Source organism: Dendropsophus ebraccatus, chromosome 13 (genome assembly GCF_027789765.1).
Source record: "Dendropsophus ebraccatus isolate aDenEbr1 chromosome 13, aDenEbr1.pat, whole genome shotgun sequence".
NCBI lineage: Eukaryota > Metazoa > Chordata > Amphibia > Anura > Hylidae > Dendropsophus > Dendropsophus ebraccatus.
The window spans coordinates 17,321,266-17,338,886 of NC_091466.1; the positions used below are offsets into that span (position 1 = coordinate 17,321,266).

Consider the following 17,621-nt stretch of genomic DNA (forward strand, 5'->3'; position numbering starts at 1 on the left):
TTTACTAACCCGTCTTCCTCCTCTGAAAATAAAAGTTCATCTGAAATAAAAAAAAGTTTAAAATTATTTGTTACATAAAAGAGCAATAATAATAGGAAGATTTTTTTTTTTTTTTTTTTTTTTTGTCTCGCTAGGGAATTTGAACAAGCAATGGTTAGATGGTATTCATAGATCGGCAATACTCACCCTCCACGACGTCCTCGAAGTCGCTGTCCTGCAATAGGGGACACAGAGAGTAAGTGGTGGATAGAAACCTGTCACTGTGCATATTGTTATAGAACAGTCAGTTTACCTCAAAGTATCCCTCCATCTGCAAGTCCTTGATGTACTGGGATGCAACGATCTGTCAATGGAAGAAAAATCATGTTATCTTCTGAGCCTGAAACGTTCTCCATACATATTATCTATTGAATGTGGGATGAAATCATTGAAGGAAACTGTCAGCAGGTACACGAATCTAATCAGCTGATATGTCCCTCTTGTGCACAATGTGCTGAGGATGAGGGTGAGTTTCTTACCTTCATCCTCAGCGCAGTTTCCATGTAGTTTGTAGTTATGTACTTAGACTAACTGGGTGGTTTGATATGTGAGATACATGTAATTAGAGGCGTCTATATACATCTGTTATTTGATTCAGTGACATTCACTCCCGGTTTTGGTTGCAAAATACTGAGCAAAATACTGTGTGGGAACATAGCCTTAAAGGGTTTTTTCAGGATTAGGTATCATGTGTGGTATAACAATTCATCTCCATTAACATCATTAACCCACATCCAAACTGAGGAGAGGAGAGGTGCTGTTTCTGGAAGAGAGCGGCCATGTTTTTGTAACACTACTTAACCCTCTAATATATCTAATATAGTTCTGATCTTTTTACCACCAGGTAGAGGATTTCTTTTCTCTTGTCTTTTCATGTAAGTTTTTTAAAATTAAAAAGGAACATATAATAATAATAATAATGATAATAATAATAATAATAATAATACCTCTGTTTTTATCATACCAGCTGATTCTGCAGCCCATTGGGAGGAAACTCACACACACACACACACACAGAGAACATACAAACTCTTTATTCCAGTCATGTGATCACCCCGCCGCCATAGGCTCTATACAGTCTCTGTCAACAGCTTATTCCCAGATTAGATCCCCCCATAATAATGTGACTGACCTGCAGGTCCCAGTGATAATACTCAAATAAGGCTGAGTTCACACTACGTTTTTGCAATCCATTTTTTTCATCCCTTCTTTGCAAAAAAACGGATAAAAAAAACAGATGCAACTGTGTACATCTGTTTTGATTCGTTTTTCCATTGACTTCCATTATTAAAAAAAAACGATTGCAAAAAGGATTTTTTTTTAGCGTACACAAAAACGTGGTCGACCTCATTTTTGTGTCCGTTAAGAAAAACGGATCCATTTTGATCCGTTTTTCTTTTTAATAATGAAAGTCAATGGAAAAACGGATCAAAACTGATGCACACAATTGCATCCGTTTTTTTCATCAGTTTTGCAAAACGGATTGCAAAAACGTAGTGTGAACCCTGCCTAATAGTAATGTTAAATAACAATGCCACCTGTAGCCAGATATAGTGCCCTCTGTAGCCAGATATAGTGCCCTCTGTAGCCAGATATAGTGCCCTCTGTAGCCAGATATAGTGCCCTCTGTAGCCAGATATAGTGCCCTCTGTAGCCGGATATAGTGCCCTCTGTAGCCAGATATAGTGCCCTCTGTAGTCAGATATAGTGCCCCCTGTAGCCGGATATAGTGCCCTCTGTAGCCAGATATAGTGCCCCCTGTAGTCAGATATAGTGCCCCCTGTAGCCAGATGTAGTGCCCTCTGTAGCCGGATATAGTGCCCCCTGTAGTCAGATATAGTGCCCCCTGTAGTCAGATATAGTGCCCCCTGTAGCCAGATGTAGTGCCCTCTGTAGCCAGATATAGTGCCCCCTGTAGCCAGATATAGTGCCCTCTGTAGCCAGATGTAGTGCCACCTGTATCCAGATGTAGTGCCCCCTGTAGCCAGATATAGTGCCACCTGTAGTCAGATATAGTGCCCTCTGTAGCCAGATATACTGCCACCTGTAGCCAGATGTAGTGCCCTCTGTAGCCAGATGTAGTGCCCTCTGTAGACAGATATAGTGCCACCTGTAGTCAGATATAGTGCCCCCTGTAGCCAGATATAGTGCCCCCTGTAGCCAGATATAGTGCCCCCTGTAGCCAGATGTAGTGCCCTCTGTAGCCAGATATAGTGCCCCCTGTAGCCAGATATAGTGCCCCCTGTAGCCAGATATAGTGCCCCCTGTAGCCAGATGTAGTGCCCCCTGTAGCCAGATATAGTGCCACCTGTAGCCAGATATAGTGCCACCTGTAGCCAGATGTAGTGCCCTCTGTAGACAGATATAGTGCCACCTGTAGTCAGATATAGTGCCCCCTGTAGCCAGATATAGTGCCCTCTGTAGCCAGATGTATTGCCCTCTGAAGCCGGATATAGTGCCATCTGTAGCCAGATATAGTGCCATCTGTAGCCAGATATAGTGCCACCTGTAGCCAGATATAGTGCCACCTGTAGTCAGATGTAGTGCCACCTGTAGTCAAATATAGTACCCCCTGTAGCCAGATATAGTGCCCTCTGTAGCCGGATATAGTGCCCCCTGTAGTCATATATAGTGCCCCCTGTAGCCAGATATAGTGCCCTCTGTAGACTGAAACAATGGCCACTGTATCCCCTTTCCCAATAGCAGGGCCGTCTTAACAGCATTATGGGCCCCTGGGCAGAGGTGCGAAATCCCCCTTCCCCATCCCGCGGCCGCCATCAAAAACCCCCATCTTTGCATATAGTGCCCCACATAATAGCCAATGCCCCCATATAGTGCCCCACATAGTAGCCAATGCCCCCATATAGTCATAGTAGCCAATGCCCCCATATAATGCCCCCCATAGTAGCCATTCTCCCTCATATAGTGCCCCCATAGTAGCCAATTCCCCCCATAGTAGCCAGTGCCCCCCATAGTAGCCAGTGCCCCCACATAGTAGCCAGTGCCCCCACAGTAGCCAGTGCCCCCATAGTAGCCAATGCCCCCCATAGTAGCCAGTGCCCCCCATAGTAGCCAAAGCCCCCATAGTAGACAGTGCCCCCAATAATAGCCAGTGCCCCCCATAGTAGCCAGTGCCCCCCATAGTAGCCAGTGCCCCCAATAGTAGCCAGTGCCCCCCATAGTAGCCAGTGCCCCCATAGCCAGTGCCCCCCATAGTAGCCAGTGCCCCCCATAGTAGCCAGTGCCCCCCATAGTAGACAGTGCCCCCACATAGTAGCCAGTGCCCCCCATAGTAGCCAGTGCCCCCCATAGTAACCAGTGCCCCTCATAGTAGACAGTGCCCCCACATAGTAGCCAGTGCCCCCCATAGTGGTCAGTGCCCCCCATAGTAGCCAGTGCCCCCCATAGTAACCAGTGCCCCTCATAGTAGACAGTGCCCCCCATAGTGGTCAGTGCCCCCATAGTAGCCATAGCAGCCAGTGCCCCCCATAGTAGCCAGTGCCCCCTGCCGAACAGAAAAACAACAAACCAGTTACTCACCTTTCCACCGGCCTCAGCAGCTGATGTCTCCCGGCAGCGCGCTCCCGTCATCCTCCGGGCACAGCGGGGTACAGAGAGACTGCCTGTGCCGGAAGTGTCCTGCAGCCTCTATCATGAATGATAGAGGCTGCACGACACATCCGGGACACAGGCAGCGTCTCTGTACCCCACTGCCTGTTCCCGGAGGATGACGGGAGCGCGCTGCCGGGAGACATCAGCTGCTGGGGCTGGCGGACGGTTGAGTTCTGGAACCGCCCGCCTAGCCTGCCCCCTCTATCGCCGCTTAGCTGAGCCATTCAGAAGCCCAGGAAAGTGCTGCTCATTGCACTTTCCTGGGCTTCTGATCGGCTCAGCTGACCGGCGATAGAAGGGGCGGGCTGAGCGGGCGGAGGGGGTCACCCAGGGCCGCTCACTATGCATATGCATAGTGAGCGGCAATAGAGGGGGCGGGCGGGACAGCTTCCTTGCGGTTTTCGGCACTGCTTGGGAGCCGTCTTCGCTTTATAGGACGCACTTAGTTTTTCCTTCCACTTTTGGAGGAAAAAAAGTGCGTCTTATAAAGCGAAAAATACAGGTATGTAACAGCGGGTAGGGGCCACCTAGGACGCAAGGGCCCCCGGGCAGCCGCCTACCATGCCCAATGGGTAAGACGGCCCTGCCCAGTAGTACCAGATATAATGTTTCCTGTAGTCAGATATCACCCTTGTAGTAAGGTACACCCCCTGCAGCCAGATTTGCTCCCAACAGACAGATATCCCTCTACAGACAGATCAGCGCCCCTTGTAGGCAGTGTGAGGAAAGACGGGGGCTGGTGGACGTGCGGGTGAGGGGCCATCTTGGAGCAGTGACTGAGGACCAATCACTGCCGCTCCTTAGTCCAATCGCCCGCTATGCTTTCTTTCCCAGCAGCGCCCCCATACACCGCCCCGTATTCACTGTAATTGTATCAGAACGGGCGGTGTGAGGTGCTGGGGGAAGGAAGGTGGGCGGTCGTATTCACTGTAATTGTATCAGAACGGACAGTGTGAGGTGCTGGGGGAAGGAAGGTGGGCGGCCGTATTCACTGTAATTGTATCAGAACGGACGGTGTGAGGTGCTGGGGGAAGGAAGGTGGGCGGCCGTATTCACTGTAATTGTATCAGAACGGACGGCGTTAGGTGCTGGGGGAAGGAAGGTGGGCGGCCGTATTCACTGTAATTGTATCAGAACGGACGGCGTGAGGTGCTGGGGGAAGGAAGGTGGGCGGCCTCCGAAGCTGAGGTCATTGGCGCTCCGGGAGATTGCTGTATAACGGCGACATGTTGGCACCCCACATACCCCTCACCCTGCGTTGCGTACCCCATACCCCCCAAGTGTCCCTCTTTTGGAGGGACAGTCCCTACTTTTGACCCATCTGTCCCTCCTTGCCCCTTACATGTCCCTCTTTTTGACCTAGGAATTAGATTTGCATTAATAAACCTTCAATGTTGCTGTAGAAAGTGTCTGATTTCTTACTGTATAATAGACTCAAATGTGGTGCAAGTTGGATCCTAAACATTGTTATATTCCCATGAATCATGTGACATTATGGCCCCTGTCACACATGCAGACTCATTGAGTTCTATGGCCCCATACACACATCTGTAGGTGTTTCTGATCCATTTGGGGACATGATCCATTTGGCAACAAAACGATGAAGCCATTGTGCGTCTGTGTCTCCTATATGACAGGTGTCCCTGCAAATGCGGATAGGAACTGAAACACATCTGTAATCCTGTCCGCGGTTTTGGGTCCGCAATTACAGACAGCGTTACTGATGTGTGAATGCGACCTAAGGATCTGCTGCAGATTTACAGATATCGATGTAACTAAATGCATCCGTCTGCAGCAGATCCTGGATGTGTAAATGCATCCTTAAATTAAAAAGAAACGCCTGTAAAATTTTCCTAGCATGAACCACAACTGTCCCTCTTTGGCCGTCCAAAATGTTGGGAGGTATGGCGTACCCCCTGTGGTAAGCGTACCTCTGATTGAGAAACACGGCTGTAGATGATGTAACAGAGGATGTAGTTTTATTTAAAATGTAATGATAAGAGTTATTGGCTGTGGGATTGTGTCACTTTTTTGCCACTAATCTGCTAAATATACAGTTAAAGGGGTACTCCGCCAAAAATCTTTTTCTTTCAAATCAACCTGTTCCAGAAAGTTCTATAGATTTGTAATTTACTTCAATATAAAAATCTGAAGTCTTCCTATACTTTTCAGCTGCTTTATGTCTTGCAGGAAGTGGTGTATTCTCTCCAGTGTGACACAGTGCTGTCTGCTGCCACCTCTGTCTATTTCAGGAACTGTCCAGAGCAGGAGAGGTTTTCTATGGGGATTTGCTATGGCTCTGGACAGTTCCTGACATGGACAGAGGTAGCAGCAGAGAGCACTGTGTCAGACTGGAGAGAATACACCACTTTCTGTAGGACTTACAGCAGCTGATAAGTATGGGAAGGCTGGAGATTTTTAAATAGAAGTAAATTACAAATCTATATAACATTCTGACACCAGTTGATTTCAAAGAAAAAGATTTTCACCAGAGTACCCCTTTAAGCTTTAATGTGGGATGATCCCCAGTCACAGTGCAGGAACTGTAAATGGGCCGTCACACACAAGGTCACATGACCGTATCTCTTCAGGTCCTCAAGCCCGGGGGTGGAGCTGTGCTGCATGTATCTGGGGTCTGTATTTATTATGGGGGTTTCTCAGCCTAAGATACTATTCTCCATGTGGTAAGCACGGCAGGCAGGAGGTATACCGGCTGGCTGGGCACCTCTGCTGTGTTGTCAGGATCAGGGCCGGATTAAGATTGGTGGAGGCCCCGGGTGACAATCCCCCCCCCCCCCCCCCAAAAAAAAAACAAAAAAAAAAAACTATACCACGATCTATACAGATAACTGCTTACTGTAGGTGAATTAGCACAGACCCCTCCTCACTCCTGGCTGTATGTCTCAGCATTCTCTTCTGTTATGCACGTGGTCACTAGAGGCTGCAGTACAGGGGAAGATGCAAGGCCCTAGAGACAGGAGCGGGGGGGGGGGGGGGTGGACTAAGTATCAGAGTGTATTCCCACATTGTGTTTGTGTTAATAATGCAATGTGAGAACACAGCACTTTCTGCGCGCTCTTGCCCACTGTGTTAGGGCCCTATTACATGGCCTGATATCCTGGATAAGCAGCACCGTTCTGCTAGGGTTTGAGCTGGTGGGGGCCCCTAAGTGGTGGAGGCCCCGGGGCACATGCCCCTGGTGCCCTCCCTTTAATCCGGCCCTGGTCAGGATGGAGATGGCCCCGTCATCTACTGGTGGTCCTGGCTGCAGCTGGGGACGGCGCCTGTCAGCAGAAGCAGCAGATGCTACAGGGGAGGGGGGTATATTACTGGCTACATGAGAGGGCAGCAGTATATAGGGGGGCTACAGACATGCTACTGTCTACAATACTGTGTACTGGGGGCATATTACTGGCTACATGAGAGGGCAGCAGTCTATAGGGGGGCTACAGACATACTGTCTACAATACTGTGTACTGGGGGCATATTACTGGCTACATGAGAGGGCAGCAGTCTATTGGGGGGCTACAGACATGCTACTGTCTACAATACTGTGTACTGGGGGCATATTACTGGCTACATGAGAGGGCAGCAGTCTATAGGGGGGCTACAGACATGCTACTGTCTACAATACTGTGTACTGGGGGCATATTACTGGCTACATGAGAGGGCAGCAGTCTATAGGGGGGCTACAGACATGCTACTGTCTACAATACTGTGTACTGGGGGCATATTACTGGCTACATGAGAGGGCAGTCTATAGGGGGGCTACAGACATGCTACTGTCTACAATACTGTGTACTGGGGGCATATTACTGGCTACATGAGAGGGCAGTCTATAGGGGGGCTACAGACATGCTACTGTCTACAATACTGTGTACTGGGGGCATATTACTGGCTACATGAGAGGGCAGCAGTCTATAGGGGGGCTACAGACATGCTACTGTCTACAATACTGTGTACTGGGGGCATATTACTGGCTACATGAGAGGGCAGTCTATAGGGGGGCTACAGACATGCTACTGTCTACAATACTGTGTACGGGGGCATATTACTGGCTACATGAGAGGGCAGCAGTCTATTGGGGGGGCTACAGACATGCTACTGTCTACAATACTGTGTACTGGGGGCATATTACTGGCTACATGAGAGGGCAGCAGTCTATTGGGGGGCTACAGACATGCTACTGTCTACAATACTGTGTACGGGGGCATATTACTGGCTACATGAGAGGGCAGCAGTCTATTGGGGGGCTACAGACATGCTACTGTCTACAATACTGTGTACTGGGGGCATATTACTGGCTACATGAGAGGGCAGCAGTCTATAGGGGGGCTACAGACATGCTACTGTCTACAATACTGTGTACGGGGGCATATTACTGGCTACATGAGAGGGCAGCAGTCTATTGGGGGGCTACAGACATGCTACTGTCTACAATACTGTGTACTGGGGGCATATTACTGGCTACATGAGAGGGCAGTCTATAGGGGGGCTACAGACATGCTACTGTCTACAATACTGTGTAGGGGGGAAATAAAACTGACTACAGGGGGGATATTACTGGCTACAGGGGACATATTACTGACTACAGGGGGCATATTACTGACTACAGGGGGTATATTACTGACTACAGGGGGCATATTACTGACTACAGGGGGCATATTACTGACTACAGGGGGTATATTACTGACTACAGGGGGCATATTACTGACTACAGGGGGTATATTACTGACTACAGGGGGCATATTACTGACTACAGGGGGTATATTACTGACTACAGGGGGGGCATATTACTGACTACAGGGGGCATACAGGGGAGAGGACTGGTGTGTGGGGTCTGTATACAGCGGAGAGGACTGGTGTGTGTATGGTGTCTGTATACAGGGGGAGAGGACTTTGTGTGGTGTCTGTATACAGGGGGAGAGGACTGGTGTGTGGGGTCTGTATACAGGGGGGAGGACTGGTGTGTGGGTCTGTATATAAGGGGAGAGGACTGGTGTGTGGGGTCTGTATACAGGGGGGAGGACTGGTGTGTGGGGTCTGTATACAGGGGGAGAGGACTGGTGTGTGTGGTCTGTATACAGGGGGGAGGACTGGTGTGTGGGGTCTGTATACAGGGGGAGAGGACTGGTGTGTGGGGGGTCTGTATACAGGGGGAGAGGACTGGTGTGTGGGGGGTCTGTATACAGGGGAGAGGACTGGTGTGTGGGTCTGTATACAGGGGGAAAGGACTGGTGTGTGGGGTCTGTATACAGCGGAGAGGACTGGTGTGTGTATGGTGTCTGTATACAGGGGGAGAGGACTTTGTGTGGTGTCTGTATACAGGGGGAGAGGACTGGTGTGTGGGGTCTGTATACAGGGGGGAGGACTGGTGTGTGGGGTCTGTATATAACGGGAGAGGACTGGTGTGTGGGGTCTGTATACAGGGGGGAGGACTGGTGTGTGGGGTCTGTATACAGGGGGAGAGGACTGGTGTGTGGGGTCTGTATACAGGGGGGAGGACTGGTGTGTGGGGTCTGTATACAGGGGGAGAGGACTGGTGTGTGGGGTCTGTATACAGGGGGAGAGGACTGGTGTGTGGGGGGTCTGTATACAGGGGGAGAGGACTGGTGTGTGGGGTCTGTATACAGGGGGAGAGGACTGGTGTGTGTGTGGTCTGTATACAGGGGAAGAGGACTGGTGTTTGGGGTCTGTATACAGGGGGAGAGGACTGGTGTGTGGGGGGGTCTGTATACAGGGAGGAGAGGACTGGTGTGTGGGGTCTGTATACAGGGGGAGAGGACTGGTGTGTGTGTGGTCTGTATACAGGGGGAGAGGACTGGTGTGTGGGGTCTGTATACAGGGGGAGAGGACTGGTGTGTGGGGGGTCTGTATACAGGGGAGAGGACTGGTGTGTGGGTCTGTATACAGGGGGAAAGGACTGGTGTGTGGGGTCTGTATACAGGGGTACATGAGTGGTGTGTGTGGGGTCAGTATACAGGGGGATAGGACTGGTGTTTGGGGTCTGTATACAGGAGGAGAGGACTGGTGTGTGGTCTGTATACAGGGGGAGAGGACTGGTGTGTGGGGTCTGTATACAGGGGAGAGGACTGGTGTGTGGGGTATGTATACAGGAGAGAGGACTGGTGTGTGGGGTCTGTATATAGGGGAGGGGACTGTTGTGTGGGGTCTGTATACAGGGGGAGAGGACTGGTGCGTGTGTGGTCTGTATACAGGGGGAGAGGACTGGTGTGTATCTGTATACAGGGGGACAGGACTGGTGTGTGGGGTTTGTATACAGGGGGAGAGGATTGGTGTGTATCTGTATATAGGGGAGAGGACTGGTGTGTGGGGTCTGTATACAGGGGGAGAGGACTGGTGTGTGGGGTCTGTATACAGGGGGAGAGGAGTGGTGTGTGGGGTCTGTATACAGGAGGAGAGGACTGGTGTGTGGGGTCTGTATACAGGGGAGAGGACTGGTGTGTGGGGTCTGTATACAGGGGAGGGGACTGGTGTGTGGGGTCTGTATACAGGGGGAGAGGACTGATGTTTGTTTGTATACAGGGGGACAGGACTAGTGTGGTGCCTGGATACAGGAGAGAGAACTGGTGTGTGGGGTCTGTATACATGGGAGAGCACTGGTATTTGTCTGTATACAGACCCCCACACACCAGTCCTCTCCTCCTGTATACAGACCCCACACACCAGTCCTCCCCCCTGTATACAGACCCCACACACCAGTCCTCTCCCCTCCTATACAGACCCCTCACACCAGTCCTCTCCTCCTGTATACAGACACCCTAGACACCAGTCCTCTCCCCTGTATACAGAGTCCACACACCAGTCCTCTCCCCTGTATACAGAGTCCACACACCAGTCCTCTCCCCTGAATACAGACCACACACACCAGTCCTCTCCCCCCCCCGTATACAGATTCCTCACACCAGTCCCCTCCCCCTGTATACAGACCCCACACACCAGTCCCCTCCCCTGTATACAGACCCTACACACCAGTCCTCTCCCCCTGTATACAGATTCTACACACCAGTCCTCTCCCCTGTATACAGACCCCACACCAGTCCCCCCCCCCCCGTATACAGATCCCACACACCAGTCCTCTCCCCCTGTATACAGCAGACACCAAACCCACCATTCCTCTCCCCCTGTATACAGACCCCACACACCAGTCCTCTACCCTGTATACAGACCCCACACACTGATCCTCTCACCCTGTATACAGACCCCACACACACCAGTCCTCTACCCTGTATACAGACCCCACACACTAGTTCTTTCCCCCTGTATACAGACCCCCCACACACACACAACAGTCTTCTCCCCCTGTATACAGACCCTTCACACACCAGTCCTCTACCCTTGTATACAGACCCCCCACACACCAGTCCTCTCTCTGTATACAGACCCCACACACCAGTCCTCTCTCTGTATACAGACACCACACACCAGTCCTCTCCCCCTGTATACAGACACCACACACACACCAGTCCTCTCTCTGTATACAGACACCACACACCAGTCCTCTCCCCCTGTATACAGACACCACACACCAGTCCTGTTCCCTGTACAGCTAAGGGTCCTATTACACCAAAGGATTATTGGCCGTACTCTGACTACTCTTGGCCGTTCCGTCTAATAATCGTTTGGGGTAATAATTCACAATATCGGCTAATTGTGATCTTCAAAACGGTTGAGAAATCCAGATCACAATAACGCTGCTGTCTACAATGGGCAGCCGGAACGATCTAGGGATCGTTCGGGTTCCCCCCCTTTCTGTCTGTGTGTGTAATAACACAGCGAGTCGGGAACAAGAGGGAAGTGAGCACGGACCTAACACATCGCCGCTCGCTTTCTCTTCTTAATCATGCCGTGTATTCTAGCCCTCTCAGTGAGAAACTCAGAGGTGAAGATACATACTGAGAAGCCACATATTGCCGCTGCTAGTATGCACTGCTATAGTCCGCATCCTTTCCTAAAGCGAATGTACCATTCACTTTAAGCTTTGCCCATGGATAGAACAGCGCCGGTGTGGAAAAGCCGATGCCGTGGTCCTTTTTTTGAACTACAGCCGGTTCCCGTGTACAGCGCCGTTCTATTCACAGGCAGCGGCTGGGGGTGAACCACTGGAGGCGGCTCCTTTAGAATCAATTGAGCCACATCATAGAGGGGCCGGGGTTTCCTCCCACTGGGGGCGGCCCACCTCCAGTGCTGGCCAGGGTCTGTAAATAGAACGGCGGCGTACACGGGAACTGGGCTGTAGTTCAAAAAAAGGACCGCGGCACCAACTCCCCGCCCCGACGCTGTTCTATACGTGGGCAAAGCTTAAAGCGAATGTACCTGATGGTGTGTTACCTATGTACCGAAATTGTACTGGCTACATGTGATCTGACCCCTGTTTAAGTGATGTCTGTGCAGCTATCAGTCTCTACAACAAAAACGGCGTAAAAACGTCTAAGCTATACAAGAAAGTTACACACTCAAAAATCATATACAAATTTACAAATCTTTATTATTGCACTGACATCAGAACAAGGTTACAAACAATTAAAGCAGAGGCTGAAAAACCGTCCACCATAGAAGTACATGGGCTCCCACAGACAGTAATGTACCAGGTTGGGCTAAAGAGACAAAGGATCTCACTAACATCATAAAGAAATATTTCTCATCCTCTTTTTTGAATCACGTCACTTTTTATTGAAAGGTTTTGACAAGATTTATATAACATTAACAAAACCCCGACCCCTCATCCTCCCCAACCCCCACCCCAAGATTCCTCCAACCCAAAGGGTAAGGCTGGGTCCACACTGCGGATTTGCTGCCCGGTTAATGGATAAAAAATACTGATGCATTTGTGTGCGGATGTTCTAATCTGTTTATTCATTAACTTTTCATTATAAAAAAAAGCAGACCAAAAAACAACGGATCCAAACGCATCCTTTTTTATTTTGTGTGCACAAAAACGTGCTTGACTATGTACTTATTTATGCTAAGAACAGGATAGGAGAGATTTATTAAACTGGTGTAAAGTAGAACTGGCCCAGTTGCCCCTAGCAACCAACCAGATTCCACCTTTAATTTTTCAAATAATCTGTGAGGAATGAAAGGTGGAATCTGATTGGTTGCTAGGGGCAACTGAGCCAGCTTTACGTTACACCAGTTTCATAAATCTCCTATTTTTCACCCATTTTCCCATTAAACGGACAGCAAAACCGCAGTGTGAACTTGGCCTAACAGAGAAGACGCATAAATAGATATTTTACATTGGTTTTACATGGAATAAAGCGAACATTTCTCCGTGTCTGACCCTGTGACCTTACACTGAATTTACATACTGAATAAAATATACTCAGTGTTCCCCATAACTTCTTTTTTTGGACGGACATCATTTTGGTCCCAGAATACAGGCGTATTATGCAGATCACGGCCAATGTTTGCAGAATACACTGCCAAATTGACGTCCACAATAAAACTTTTTTACCTTCATAATAAACACCAAGGGGGAGATTTATCAAACTGGTGTAAAGTAGAATTGTCTCAGTCGCCCCTAGCAACCAATCAGATTCCACCTTTCCCTTTCCAAAGAGTCTGTGAGGAATAAAAAGTGTCATGTGATCGGTTGCTAGGGGCAACTGAGACAATTCTGCTTTACACCAGTCTGATGAATCTCCCCCCAAGTGTTTTTAGGCTGAATACTGAATTATGACGTGTATGTTAGATAAAATCTTCTCCTTGGTGATTTGTTTTTTTAGCATTTTTAGTATTTGTGGTGTTATTTTGCAGTGTGCTTATGGTCTGGCATTTCTCCACAGGCTTCTCTATAGGAGAAAAAGCCTAAGGCTACGTTCCCACAACCTCTTCTTTTGGTCATCTGACGGCCACTTTTTTGAACGGCCGTCCTTGTGGCGCCAAATTCTGGTTGTATTATGCAAATTGCGCCCATAATTGGCATAATACTGCCGTTACTTTGCCCCAAAATGACGGCTGTTCAAAAAGGTGGCCGACAAATAGCCAAAAAAGAGGTTGTGGGAACGTAGCCTCAGGTATTTTCTCCTATAGAGAAGCCTGTGGAGAAATGCCAGACCATAAGCACACTGCAAAATAACACCACAAATACTAAAAATACAAAGCAATGACCCAAAGAGGAGATTTCTCTACCATGCATTTCCTAATTCAGGATTTGTCTCAGGTCATTGTGTAGATTGGTTACAATGATGCCGCATGACCGATTTTTAATTTTTCAAGATTGTGTGAAAGGGAAACCAAAAAAAAGCCAAGAGCGATCTGACAAATTAAAGGGCAACTCCAGTGAATAACAATTTTTATTTGTTACATTTGTATAACCTTTGTAATATAACTTTATTGAAGAAAAAGTATTTTTTTTTATTAAATTTACATTTTTTTATATTATATATATTGTTTTTACATTGAGTGGTAGCAACAAGGGGTAACACAGCCCTGCAGTTCCTGACATAGCCAGCAGTGGCAGCAGAGGAGCCGTGCCAGGAAATCCTCACAGAAAACCTCTCCTGCTCTGGACAGTTCCTGACATGGACAGAGGTGGCAGCAGAGAGCAGTTATATAGATTTGTAATTTACTTCTACTTAAAAATCTCAAGTCTTCCCATACTTATCAACTGCTGTATGTCCTGCAGGAAATTGTGTATTCTTCTTTAGTCTAACACAATGCTCTCTACTGACATCTCTCTCTCCGAGACAGGAACTGTCCAGAGCAGAAGCAAATCCCCATAGAAAACCTCTCCTACTCTGGACAGTTCCTGACGTGGACAGAGGTGGCAGCAGAGCACTGTGTCAGACTGAACAGAGTATACCACTTTCTGCAGGACATACAGCAGCTGATAAGGATGGGAAGACTTGACATTTGTTAATAGAAATAAATTACAAATCTATATATTTTTCTGAATCCATTTGATTAGGAAGAAAAATATTTTCGCTGGATAACCCCTATAAGACCTGACAACTCGTGGGATTATACAGTAGATGCTGATCCAGTGATAGAATCAGCACCTATTACTGCAGTACAAATATCTGCATAGTCTCAGACCAGGCTCATGGCTTATGAGATATATATATATATATATATATATATATATATATATATATATATATATATTCATCAGAGGTGGTGGAGATCACATGACACACACAGTGCATGAGCCAGGCCATAGATGGCGGTGACAGTTGGAAATGGCTGAATATGGGGAATACATAACATAATGTAAGGTGTGTATAGATCCCCATGGTGTATATATATATACATATATATATATATATATATATACAGCTCACCCTGGCGACCACCTGCATAGGCCTTGCACTAAATGACCCCCCTCTCCTCTCCTAACCCCGTGTTGAGTGGGAAATCCGGACTCACGTCATCTGGGAAATACTGATTGGCCATGTTGTCCACTAGGTGGGGCTGGTCCGGATCAGCGTCGGTGGTCCTCCTCGTCGTCGGTCGTCCTCTGTCTCAAATCCTCGCAAAATCACAAATGTCGCAAAAAAATCTGAAAATAAGAGAAAAGGAAAAATTACATGAAGGAAAGTTACAAAATAGACAAAAACAAACAAAGTTATGCAGGAGCCAATGAGACGCCATACTTACACTCCAACTCCTACTAGAAGAGTGGCCTGTACACCATGGTAACCATACTATGTCATCTACAGCTACAGGAAAATAAAACTTTATTGATCACTGAAATGAACATTACAGACACTGGAAATAGTAATGAGAGGAAATAGGGTAAAATGTACAATGATAAAATTGTATTTTCTATATTATTACATAATAAATAGTGGATTATTGGCAATATATTGTGTGTGTGGCTTTTTTTTTTTTTTGCTAAGGTGAATAAAATCTTTGTCTATGTTCCCAGCAGCAGTACAGATATATACTGATAGTTGAAAGGATAACTCAAACAATGAATTACTTTACATATATATTTAAATCAACAGTTTTTTACTTCAATTTAAAAATCTTCAGTCTTTCAGTACTTATCAGTTGCTGTGTGTCCTGCAGGAAGTTGTGTATTCTTCCAGTATGACATCCCTGTCCGAGACAAGAACTCTCCAGAGCAGTAAAGGTTTTCTATGGGGATTTGCTGCTGCTCTGGACAGTTCCTGACATGTACAGAGGTGGCAGCAGAGAGCACTGTGTCAGATTGGAAAAAAATCCACCAATTCCTGCAGGACATACAGCAGCTGATAAGTACTGAAATACTTCAGATTTTTAATTTGAAGTAATTTACAACATAATATAACTTCAAAACCATTTGATTTGAGAAAAAAATAAAATACCCATTTAATTTAAAAATGGTCAGAGCCCTTCCTGTTAGAATAGTTTCTCCCATATGATATTATATATAGTTTTATCCATGGGCAATAAGTAACGGGAGAAATAACTTATTATTATTATAAATTATTATTACATCTCCTCTTCTTCTCCCCGCCTGCTCGGCCTATGGAAGACTGAGGTCAGCCTCCGTGTCATACTGGCAGTCTATGGGAGGCTAGCGCGCCTCGCCTCTCCACTTGGAAAAATGGGCATGTCTATTCTTTTGAGCGGAGAGAGGAAGCGCACGAGTCTCCCATAGACTGCCAGTAAGACACGGAGGCCGGCGGGAATTCTCCGCCGCAGAATTCCGCCAGTCTTACTCTGTGTGGACGCAGCCTTAGGCTATGTTCACACGCTGTATGAGACTGGCCGTTCCGTGACTGCAGTAGCAGCCGGATGATCTTTAGCGCCGCAGAGTTCTGATGCGGACGCATCCATGCGCGCCCGCATCAGAACTCCCCACTGCACACTATGGAGCGAGGGTTTTCTGCAGCCGCTATACACCCACACAGCAGCCACAACACCGCACAGCTACCCCGGCATACGGCACTTGCTGTAGAAACAGGGTTGTGGCAGTTTCGATTAAAGGGGGTGAATGAAAGAAACTACTATACAGGAGCACAGAGTCACTTTACCATAGGGGTCACACAGGGATGAACATTACTACTGGTTGGGAGCTTAGAAGGGGACATGACTACTGTGTGAGGGACAGAGGGAGGCATTATTGTATAGGGAGTAAAGACTGGGACATTATTGGTTGGCGGAGCACTACTAGTGTGTGGGGTCTAATGGGGCACTACAACTGTGGTGTACTATTACTGTGTGGACATTGTAGAGGGAATTATTGATGCCAGAGGGCATTATGGGTGTGCAGTTTCTGTAAACGGTAGGAAACATTGAGGAGCCATATTGTATATACAGCAAAGTCTGCCGAGATGGTTGTCCTACAAGGCTCGGCCTACACTTAGCTAGTGCCTTGGATTGTGCATTTACCATAAATTGCTGCAGTTTTGCCGGGTGATCTTCTAAATATATATATGTATATACTTTGTATGTTTCACTTGTGAAAACTGCAAGGCCAATAACCACATTGCAAAACCGTGGCAATTATTAGTGCATGGCACATTATAACCGCGGGGCGAGCCCAGCCCGAAGCAGGGAGAAGAGCAAGGCCCTTGGCTGATTAATATTAGAGAACTAGGTCAGGGGAGATAATGTGCTTATCATATAATGTTGTGCAGTTACAGGTGCTACACTGCCATTGGCATGTATTATGAATGAAGTTATCTGCCCATCCCTATAGACTCCAAAATACATACAGAATCAAACCACTTATGGGCAGAATCACCACAGAGCAGGGCAGCCCAGCCTGAATGAGGGGAGTCTGATATTAGCTCTATGAGGTACATAGGGAGCTGCTGTCAGTATATACAGTGAGCACACTTACTAATACTGTACAAAGAACAATGTTACTATAAAGTGGCCAACCCCTTGAAGCAAAGTGCTTATCAGCCGGCTGCCTTTCATCTCTATGATGCTCAGCTTTGGGTACTGAGGAAAACTGGATCCAGTCCTGTTAAACTGGGAGAAGTTTCACTAGACTGGATGCAGCTTTTCCA

At 47.6% G+C, this 17,621-nt stretch overlaps 1 protein-coding gene and 1 long non-coding RNA gene across 2 annotated transcripts in view; one reads left to right on the plus strand and one right to left on the minus strand.

Annotated features, from left to right (window-relative positions):
* Positions 1–8: 8 nt before the first annotated feature.
* LOC138771047 (uncharacterized) lies at positions 9–15,169 on the minus strand. Its single transcript, XR_011359540.1, has 4 exons — positions 15,043–15,169; positions 293–343; positions 187–214; positions 9–40 (listed from the first exon to the last, which is right to left on the minus strand). It is a non-coding gene; the product is annotated as an uncharacterized lncRNA (long non-coding RNA).
* Positions 14,813–17,621, plus strand: part of FSIP1 (fibrous sheath interacting protein 1) — a 197,749-nt gene continuing 194,940 nt past the window's right edge. The window contains exon 1 of the mRNA XM_069950470.1: positions 14,813–14,891. The gene's annotated coding sequence lies outside the window, so the exon portion shown is untranslated. The remainder of the gene's footprint in view (positions 14,892–17,621) is intronic.